This window comes from Colobus angolensis, unplaced genomic scaffold, assembly GCF_000951035.1.
Source record: "Colobus angolensis palliatus isolate OR3802 unplaced genomic scaffold, Cang.pa_1.0 Scaffold196, whole genome shotgun sequence".
NCBI lineage: Eukaryota > Metazoa > Chordata > Mammalia > Primates > Cercopithecidae > Colobus > Colobus angolensis.
The window spans coordinates 296,954-308,698 of record NW_012115110.1 but is presented as its reverse complement, the minus strand read 5'-3'; the positions used below and the strand labels follow the sequence as shown (position 1 = coordinate 308,698).

Here is an 11,745-nt window from a genome sequence, read left to right as displayed (position 1 = left end):
TTATTTATGTAGCCTGATGATTTCCTGCCATGATATTCAGGCCCCAACCCCTCCAGCCAGAGAATCTATCACGTCACATATCACATTCCTTCCCCGCCCCAGGATGCCCAGGAAATGGCTGGACTCTCCCTCATGTGATCACAACTGCCCACATAGAAATTTGGCTGTGATGCAAAATCACGGAGGAATTTGTTCCTGGGGGAGAGAAGAGAGCGTGCTTGATCTTAGATGTGGCTTCCGTGGGGACAGATTCAGATGCTGGACACCCTGGACACGTGAGCAGGAACCAGAAGCTACATCCACCTAGTGCCGAAGGAGAAGGCTGCTGGGACTTCACGTCTCCTGCTGCAGGAACAAACTGTTAGACAAACCGTTCCATAAAACAGAGAGCCAGCTGGGCACAGTGACTCACGCCTGTAATCCCAGCAGTTTGGGAGACCTGGGCAGGCAGATTATTTGAGGTCAGGAGTTTGAGACCAGCCTGGCCAACATGGTGAAACCCTGTCTCTACTAAAAATACAAAAATTAGCCGGGCATGAGAGTGCATGCCTGTAATCCCAGCTACTCAGGAGACTGAGACAGTAGAATCACTTGAACCCGGGAGGCAGAGGTTGCAGTGAGCCGAGATCACACCATTGCATTCGAGCCTGGGTGGCAGAGCAATATTCCAAAGGAAAAAAAAGAAGGCCTTGGATTCTGAGGATCTGCTCACCTTAACACCTAGTCTAAATTTTATTTCTGGAAAATACGATGTGATTGTTGTTCTTACTGAAGCTTTCAGATTTACCTTTTGTAAAAGTTATCAGAATGTCTATACACACAGGCACACACATACACAAACACACATAAACACACACAGTGTCGTAGGTACTTGAAGAACAAAATCCTTTAGCTACAATTACTTCTCAGGAATGGTTGACTCAGTCTTTGGAATTTAGTTACACGTCATCATCATTCTGATAAACCACTTCTGTCTCATACCCTACTTGCAATTGTCTGTACTTTAAGCTCAATGCAAGGTCTTCCTCCAAATTCCCCAAATGCAATGGCCTTATGCGTAAGATCTTTTCACAAAGAGGCTTCTTCTATTCCTGAATAATTAATATCTTGAAGAAGCCCAAAAATAAATCTCTCAGGGTAAATCCTACCTGTGTCAATTTATCTCATATTTTATTTTTAATAACAGCGTCATTCTATCCTATCTCCTTCAGTGGCATGCCCCTGACCCCAGGCATTCTCATCTTTAAATGTACAGCCTCAAATCCAACATCTTATTCAGGTACTGCCTGATAAGCACTCCTGCCCTCCTAGTCCAGAAATAGACACTGGGTGTTCGTGAACAAGGGCTAAGAAGACATCAGATGACACTAGAATCTTCACCGTGGCTGACTTATGGGGAATTTCTAGTTAACCAAAAACCCTAAATCATTTCTACATATATTCCTGTTTAGAGATTCATGGTTCCTCACCTGTCTGACAATTTGAAGTTTTCATTTTGGGTTTTGTTTTAACCTCGGTAGCTGCCCTTCATTGTTCCATAGCAAATGTGATCTCATGAGTGCTCCCCCAGCTAGCTCAATGAAAATTCCATATGGATCTTGATTCTCAGGTAGCAACACATCTGCTGCTAGCCCCAGATCCATTGTCATGCCAGAGAGAGGAGGAAGACACACTCAGAATGCACAGGGCCACAGGGCCTGAGTGGCACAGAGCTTTCTGCTTCCCTGGAAACAGAAACCCCAAGAGCGCAGGGCCTCCTGCACCTGCTGGCTGTGCACCTGCCAGACTCCTACACACCTGCAGCTTCGCGGGCAAGCGCTCAGAGATAGTCTGAGCAATGGAAGACACCACTGCTTTTCATGATGTCAGAAAATAGCAGAGAGGTTCTTTTGTATTCCAGGGTCAACCCAAATTAGAAACCAATTACAAACCACTCCAAGAAGCTAAAACAATGTATTCCTGTTAGAAATAATCAAAGGTGATGTTTCAGGTCACTTGGTGTCTTCCACAAAGCATCAGCACTCTTAATTCTCATTTGAAAATTTTCCTTTGCCGGGCACGGTGGCTCACACCTGTAATCCCAGCACTTTGGGAGGCCAAGGCAGGTGGATCACCTGAGGTCGGGAGTTCAAGATCAGCCTGGCCAACATGGAGAAACCCTGTCTCTACTAAAAGTGCAAAATTAGCCGGTAATCCCAGCTACTTGGGAGGCTGAGGCAGGAGAATCGCTTGAACCCAGGAGGCGGAGGTTGCGGTGAGCCGAGATCGCGCCATTGCACTCCAGCCTGGGCAACAAGAGCGAAACTCTGTCTCAAAAAAGAAAAAAAGAAAAAAAGAAAAGAAAAGAAAATTTTCCTTCAAATTAGACACTTTTAAATACTAAATGCTGGTAGTAGAATAATATTTGCAAAATTGTCCTAGTCTTTGAAGATAACTTTTTATCAGAGGAATGACTAAGTGAGCTCTTGTTAGCTCTTGTTATCTGCTTAGTTCAGAACACAAAGTATCAACTTAAAAACCTTCAGATTATGATGTATTGGAGTATCAATCCTCAGAAATATCACTTTTGCAGGCACATAATACCACATTGAAGGGTAAAATGATGACAGACGGGACTCTCTCAGAGGAAGGTACCTAAGAGCCCAGTAAACACCATCCTAAATCCTGACCCACAGCTTGTCGCCAAGACAGCTACGAAGGCGGGACACATAGCGCAGTTCCACGGCTGAGTGTCATGATGTGGGCTGAGGCCGTCCATCATGTGAGCCTCCCACAAGACTCTCCCAAGCAGATGTACTGAATCTCTTTCTTTTAGGAAACATTCAATTATTGACACACTTCTCAATAGGTATTGAGAAAGTGAACTCTTTAAATTTCTATGGTTGCTAAGAGACTGATATTTTGTGTTTGAAAATTTTCATCTATATCAGATCTATTATTTTTTTCCATTGCAGACAGATCCCAGAGATCTGCTAAAAGGTGCCAAATGGGACTTTTATAAAGAGAAATAATACAGTATCATATGTCTGATTTATTAAGGAATGTTTAGCACAGCAAATGAAGCATAGTTACTCTGGCTAATGACAATTATTTACTTGAATTTACTAATTGAACATTAAACAAGGAAAATATTTATGTACTGGGTAACATTTTTTTATTTATACTAAAGGTAATATTAAATGTCATGTAATAAACATCTAATTTTTTTCAGATGTTTAATGAATTAAAACTTTATTTTCCTATAAAATTTGATTTAGAAAAAAATACCTTCAGCTTAATAATTCTGGAGAGTGGAGATGTGCTAAATGCACCATACTGCTTAGTTCCAGTGACTCACACAATCTAATTGACTGAGAAGCAGGTATAGAAAGGGAGACTCCTGCCTTTCCTACGGGAAACATGTCCACGGGAAACAGGCACCCATGTCTGTTGTTCATGCTCCTGTCTGAGATGAAGTTGACTCATGGCCACTGTGAGCCAGATTCTCCTTCCTGGGAATGTTGATTTGGATGGGAAAATACCAATCTATTCTCAGTGTTTGGGTGACTATAACATGTGAACTGGCTGCTTAGAAGAAGTCGAGGATTAAAAAGTAGAGAAAGCCAGCCATCTTGCAAAAGAAGAGAAACAAAACCAAGGGAAAGAGGAAAGAGATGGAAAACCATGCTGAAAGCTTTTCAGCTCCTAGTTCCAGGCCCTTCCTGAGCTTTGACTACCTTTCTGCCCTTGGGTTCCACAAGACTCTGTGTTGTTGCAAGAATTCCTTTCCTGCTTAGGTTAGACTAAGTGGTTTCCTAAATCAGATTTGAAAACTTAGATGAAATGGACAAATTACAAGATTAATGTTTACTTCTAAAGCAGAGGCCAGAAGAAATAACAAACATAAATAAATCTACACACTTTAAAAAATTGACTCGGTAATCAAACACCCGTATCTTCATCATCATCACCATTACCACCAGATTCAGATGATATTAGGAGAGTTCATAAGCAAGGTCTTATAACCCCACTTTTCCACTTAACTGTCAACCATAGAGAAATTTATGCACATATATTCTGGCACACAAATACTGATTTGGGCATTACTTATGATAGCATTGTATCTTCTACCTCTAGGCCATCCGGTGTATATTTTACAAAATACTATGCAGCTGTTATTATACACAAACGCGTGCAGGTTTTGTTATTCGTTTGGTTTAGGTCTGTGATGTGTAACTACACCCAACTGTCCATGTTGTGCTTCTCTCACTCAAAACCTGATAGAAATATGCCCAAGAACCAAATAGAACTTCTAGAAGTAAAAAAGTCAATATCTGAGATGAGAACTCACTAGATGGATATAGCCGATTAAATACTACAGAAAAGTGTCAGTCAGAGGGCAAAGGAAAAGGGGAGATGATAACAAAGCAGAGATGAAAAAGAAAAGAAATGACTGCACTAAAATAAAACATATAAAATTATCATATTAATTATTTTGTGTAAATTATATGTATATAAGCAACTAGAAATGTTTGAGTCAGAGGATTTGAAAAGTGAAGAAGTTTGGAAGGGTAAATAATTTTTATTTTTTTATTTATTTTTATTTTTATTATACTTTAAGTTCTAGGGTACATGTGCATAACGTGCAGGTTTGTTACATATGTATACTTGTGCCATGTTGGTAAAGTAAATAAGTATTCCTTTAGCCCAAAGATCCCAGACCTGGGACTCTATCCCATAGAAATAAATTAAGTAAAAATATATGTACAATGATATTTGTTGCAGGACCACTGCAAATGGCAAGAAATTGGAAATAACGTAGTGCCCCAATTAGAAAAATGGATGAATAAACTATGATATTCTACTTTCATGAGATAGAATACAATGCAACCATCAAAAAGAAATAGAGCTATACACTGCAGAAGACAAATCAGATAACCTAAAGATATAAAAATGCATCATATAAAAATATATATATAAGCACAGAGAGGGAGGAAAAACACTAGAACCTCAGGGACCAGTGGGAAAACATTGAACAATCTAATAGAAGTACATCTGGAGTCCCTGAATTAGAAAAGAGGTCAGAAATACACTTGAATAAATAAAGGTTAATATTTTTGCAGACTGAGGAAAACTGTGAACACACAGGTAGAATAAGCTCACTAAAGCCCAGTCAAATAAGTACAAAGAAAACCCTGCAAGCAGCCAGGGATTAGAGGGTGAGAAACACGAACAGGGAGACAAAGATCACAATGATTACAGATTTCCTAAGAGAAACAATGAAAGCCAAAAGACAATGAAAACCATCTATAACGTGCTGCAAAGAAAAAAAAAAAGTCAACCTATCGTTCTATGTCCAGGGAAATAGTTGTCAAACATAAGGCAAACTTTTTTTTTGAGTAAAGAAATCCAATTATCATAAGTAGATATGAACTACAATGTTAATAGGAAAAAAAACCCAGAACTTTATGCTGAAATTAAGAAAAACCAGTTCAGAACTTGGATCTATAGAAAGAAATAAAGAGCCCCCAAAATGGTAAATGTGCAAGTATTAAGACTATTTTTTCCACTTTTGAAATTTTTAGAAATAACTGATCATTTAATGCAAAGAGTAATACTACATTATGAGGTTTAATTGTGTGAATAAGACATATGACAATGGGAAATGGAATCACACTCTTATAAAGGTCTTTCATTATATACATTGAGATATAACATTTAAAGGTGTATTTCATTGAGTTAAAGTTGCATATTGTAAACACCAGACACCACTAAAATTATATGTAATTATAAAGAGGTATAACTAGTAAGATGATAATTGTGATGAATTGAAATAATTTTATAATGTCAAAATAAAAAAGGCAAAAAAAGAAACACAAAGAAGTAAAAAACAGATGGGACAAACAGCAATAGGTTGATTTAAATCAAATCATAGTAATAGTTACACTAAATATAAAACATGTAAAAACATTAATTATAAGGAAGAGACTATTAGATGATAGAAAAGCAATACTCTAATTATTCTGTCTGTAAGAAATAAGCTGTAAATATAAAGACAGAACCAGTTTAAAATAAAATGACAGAAAGGGGTATAAAATGCAAAAACAAATCATAAGAAAGCTGAAGTGACTATCTTAGTATCAGATGAAGTAGGCTTTAGGACAAGAAATATTATGATATATAGAAAGACATACAGAATATATTTTATTATAACAAAAAGCTGAATAAAATGTAAACTAAAAATGCAACATGCAAAACTTTGCAGGCTTCAGCTAAAGCAGTTCTTAAAACAAAATGTATAGCATTAGATGCTTGTTTTGAAAAATGGGAAAAGTGTAAATTCAGTAGCCTAAACCTCTACCTTAAGAAACTGACAAAAATGAATATCAAAGCAAACTCGAAATAAGAGGAGAAAATAATAAAAGTCAGATCTGACATTAATAAAATAAAAATGGAAAAACAATGGAAAGAATGGAAAAACAATAATATCAAAAGGCCATTTTTTGAAAGGATCAATCAAATTTATATACTTTTAGTTGTCTGAACAAGAAAAAGAGAAAAACAGATATAAATTGCCACTATCAGGAGTCAAAGAATACATGCCCCACAGATCCTAGAGGCGTAAAAATGTTATGAGGAAGGATTATAAAGAGACAGACTTATGTAAATATATTCAACCACTTAGATACAGTGGGGAAATTTTTTAAAGACACCACACATAAGAAAAAAAAATTAAGTCTGAATAGCTCTGTATCTATCTAAAAGAAAAAAATTAAAAACCTTCCTACAAAGAAAACTCCAGGCTCATATGACTTCAGTAGTAAATTCTATCAATCATTTAAGGAATAAATAATAATACACATTTTCTTTTTAGAAAATAGAGAAGTTTCCTAATTTATTTTATGAGGCCAACCTACCTTGATACCAAATTACCAAAACCAGACGAAAATATCTCAAGAAACATACAGAACAATAGCTATCATTGAATATGCAAATTCTTTTATAAAATATTAACAAATTAAACCTAGCCATAAAAATAAAATATATTGTGACTGAATAGAGTTCATCCCCAAAATTCGGGATTAATTAACATTCAAAAATTGATTAACATGATTCACCATGTTAACAAAATAAAGAAGAAAAACTACCTGATTACCTGAATTTATGGAAGAAAAAAGAGAAAAGCATTCGACAAAATTCAAGCTCTCCACAAAATAAGGGGAGAAAGGGACATCCTCAATCCAATAAAGAACATGTACAGTCAGTCTACAGTTAACAACATATTTAATGATGAAAAACAATGCTTTCCTCCCTATAATCAGGGGCAAGGCAATGTCTGCTCCCACCACTTCTACTCAGCATTGTCCTGGGGCTTCTACCCAGTGCGATACGGCACGAAAAAGAAGCAAAAGTCATACACATTGCAAAGAAAGAAATAAAATTGTCTTTATTTGTACATAACATAATCTCTGGATGTATAAAATTCTAAAGAATCTACAAAAGCTGCTAGAATTAACTGATTAATGTATCAAGGTCATATAACAAAAGGTCAACATATAATAGTTAATGATATTTCTCTCTGCTAGCAATGAGCAATTGGAAAATGAATTTTTTAAATGTCCATTACCAACAGCATCAAAACCTATGTAGGAATAAAAATGTCAAAATATGTGCCATATTATATGCTAAACTACAGCATATTTCTGGGAGAAATTAAATAAATCTAAATAAATGGCAAGAAATATCATGTTCATTGATGGGAAGACTCAATATTGTGATATCAATTTTCCCCCAATTAGTCAATAGAGTCATTGAAATCAAAATCCCAATAGACATTTTAGTAGAAAATGACCAGATTATTCTAAAACTTCTATGAAAATGCAGAGAATCTGGAAGAGCCAACACAGCTAGGGCAAAGCTGACAAACTTACACCAGCTGACTTCCACGTCTGCCTCAGTAACAAAGTCAGTGTGATATCCACCTTGAAAGACACATGCAGATCAATGGAATAAAGTTAATAGCCTACAAATCGATGTGCACTTCAGGGTTCAGTTGACTTTCCAGTCAAGTTAATGGGGAAAAGATAATCTTTTCAACAAATAGTACTAGAACAACTGGATATCAGCTAAAGTACAAAAATAACAAAAGCAAAACAAACAAACCAGCACCTGTCAGATACACACCAAAAACTTGAAACGGATCATAGGCCTAAATCTAAAATTATAAACTACAAAACTCCTGGAAGAAATGAGGAGAAAATCTTTGTGACATAGAGGCTAGCACAAATTTCCTGCATACGAAGCAAAAAGCTAAATCCCATATTAAAAAAAAAAAAAAAACTGATAATTTAAACTTCAACAAAATGGAAAACTTCTCTTCTTAGACATTTTTTTAAATGAAAAGGTAAGCCATATATTGGGGAAAATATTCATAATACATATTTCAGACCAAGGTCCTGTACCCAAAATATGTAAAGAACTCTCATAACTTAAGAATATATTGAAAAACCAGATTTTTTTCAAAATGTTGGCAAGTATTTCAACATGTCATTTATAAACAAAAGATACATAAATGACCAATAAGCACTTGAGAAAAATGTTTGCCATGTTGTCAGAGAAATGCAAATTAAAATCTCATGAAGATATTAACACAAAACCACTAGACTAGCTAAAGTTACAAAGCTGAAAAATATAACGAGTAGCAAGTGTTGGTATGAATGCTACACCTCACTGGTGGAAATGTCAAGTGAGACAGCCCTTTGGCAAGCAGTTTGGAAGGTTCTTACAAAGTCGCACATACTCTAAGCATATGGCATGGTGCTTGTATGCCTAGGTATTTGCCTAAGATAAATGAAAACATAATCCAACAGAAGCTTGCATGTGAATGTTCATAGCAATTTTACTCAACAGCCACTAGATCACCACATCGAAAATGATGCCTTAATAATGATGGATGCTTGAAAAAATTTGTATTTTTGAATATAATTAGAGAGGTTGGAAAGTAACTGAGAAAACATGATCAATTAAAAACAATGACATTTATGAGGAAAGAATAAAATGGGAAATATAATATCTAGAAATAAACTATTTGGCAGAAAAGTAAAGCAGATCAGTACTCGTAATAAATATGAGTTCTGTTCCTGTAGCAAAAGAGAGAATCTTATAAATTGGGTTAAAAACATCCAATTATGCACCAACAGAAGAGACGCACCAAGGCACAACTTTCATATGGAGGTTGAAAAGAATGGGATGGGAAATGGATGCCAATCAAATGCTAATAAAAAGCTAGCAACTGGAGGTATTGACAGAAAGTAAATTAGAAGTCAGGGTGAAAATAACAAGGGGGATAAAACTGGTTATTTATATAATAAAAGGAATAATGCATTCAGAAGACATGTCAGTCATAAACTCTTTTCTGCACCTAACAACTTAAAAACACACAATGTACATAAAGTAGAAAATTCTCAGTCATTGTAAGAGACAGTAACTTAAAATTCAGAAACTAACAGATTAAATAGAAAGAAAGTAGAAAAGTTGAATACCTATACGTAGTAAGCTTAGTCTAATTCGCCTTTCAATATTGAACTTGAACAATTAGAGGATTTGTTTTAGGTGTTCAACAGGGACAGGGACCGGGTTCCAAGCCCACTCACCTGGCTGTTGACCAGCCTCACTCTCACGACCTGAGCCTGTGCCCAAGGTGGCCTCATGACCTGCAGGTCACCGGTCTCAGGGAAACCTTGGCAGCTAATTTTCCCCTGATCGGCGACTGGAGGATAATGAGAGAAAGGAGACTCAAAATGGAAAATCAGAATCCTTTGATATTTAATGTTGGAAGTGACATTCCATCATTTCTGACATGTTCTGCTCATTAGCAATTAGTGAAGTCCGCTCTCACAGCTGACATGTATATATGTATATATACACCTTACATGTCTACAGGTGCACATACCTGTGGATGCAGGCCTTATACATCTATAGGTGCACACATATGTTTACTCAGGATTTACATGTTTATAGATACACATGTGTGTATATACAGGCATACTTCAGAGTTGAGTGGTTCCAGATCGCTGTAATAAAGCGAGTCACACAAATTTTTGATTTTCCCAATGCATATAAAAAGCTGTATTTGGAGGTGCTGGAAACGTCTGGGCGCTTCTTGCTCTGCTGTTTTAGCTCCCGAGTATTTAGCGATGGGGCAGCAGGAGGTGTGGAGGCTCATGTCAAGGTTGAATGCATTCAAAAGGATTAATACCATACTGCACCATTTGAGAAAGTCCAGGCACACAGATGCAGCAGAAGGCATGCTAGTGGAATTAAAAAAAAAAAAAAGGGGGGGATGTGCAGGAATCATAACACTCAGCAGACCAAAGTTCCTAAATACACTGACTCTTAATATGCTTTGGCAGATTTATCCACGACTAGAGAAGTGGGACCAAGAGCCTGAAACTTTCCTGATCATTATAAAGGGAGCCAGAGGAAAGGCTTTCTGTGCTGAGGGTAATATTAGAGTGATCTCAGAAGCTGAAAAGGCAAAACAGAAGATAGCTCCAGTTTTCTTCAGAGAAGAATATATGTTGAATAATGCTTTTGGTTCTTGTCAGACACCTTATGTTGCAGTTATTCATGGAATTACAAGGGGTGAGGGGTCTCTCAGTCCATGGGCAGCTTCGAATGACTACAAAAAGTGTCTTTTTGTCACGCCAGAAACGGCAGTAGGACTGTTCTCTGACGTGGGTGGAGGTTATTTCTTGCCATGACTTCGAGGAAAACTTGGTTACTTCCTAGCATTAACAGGATTCAGATTAAAATGACGATGTGTACAGAGCAGGAATCGCTACACACTTTGTAGATTCTGAAAAGTTGGGCATGTTAGAGGAAGATTTGTTAGCCTTGAAATCTCCTTCAAGAGAAAATGTTGCAGCTGTGTTAGAAAATTACCATACGGAGTCTAAGATTGATCGAGACAAGTTTTTTATACTTAAGGAACATATGGGCAAAATAAACAGTTGCTTTTCGGCCAATACTGTGGGACAAGTTATTGAAAACTTACAGCAAGTTGGTTCATCTTTTGCCCTAGAGCAATTGAAGGTAATTAATAGAATGTCTCCATCATCTGTAAAGATCACACAAAGGTAACTCATGGAGGCGCCTTCAAAGACCTTGCAAGAAGTGCTAACTATGGAGTATCGGCTAAGTCAAGCTTGCATGGGAGGTCATGACTTTTATGAAGGCCTTAGGGCTGTTTTAACTGATAAAGACCAGAGTCCAAAATGGAAACCAGCTGATCTAAAACAAGTTACTGATGAAGATTTGAATAATCACTTTAAATCTTTGGGAAGCAATGATTTGAAACTTTGAGGTGACAGGCTTTCCAGGTATATCCTGTACCATGGGTTGGCAATTTACAACACATAGGCCAAATCCAGCCTGCTGCCTATTTTTATATGCACTGCAAGCTGAGAATGGTTTCTGCATTCCTAAATGGTTGGGAAAAGAAGTCAAAGACTAACATTTCATGATGTGAAAATTATATGAAATATCAGAGTTCACAAATAAAGGTTTGTTGGAACTAGCTAGAAAAAAGTTATGTTTATCCCGGCTGGGTGTGGTGGCTCACGCCTGTAATCCCAGCACTTTGGGAGGCCGAGGCAGGCAGATCACAAGGTCAGAAGATGGAGACCATCCTGGCTAACACAGTGAAACCCTGTGTCAACTAAAAATACAAAAGTTAGCTGCCAGGTGTGGTGGCAAGCACCTGTA

The 11,745-nt window shown here is 37.0% G+C and overlaps 1 pseudogene; it reads left to right on the top strand.

Annotated features, from left to right (window-relative positions):
* Positions 1 to 10,151: 10,151 nt before the first annotated feature.
* LOC105510983 lies at positions 10,152 to 11,343 on the top strand (annotated as a pseudogene).
* Positions 11,344 to 11,745: the final 402 nt, after the last annotated feature.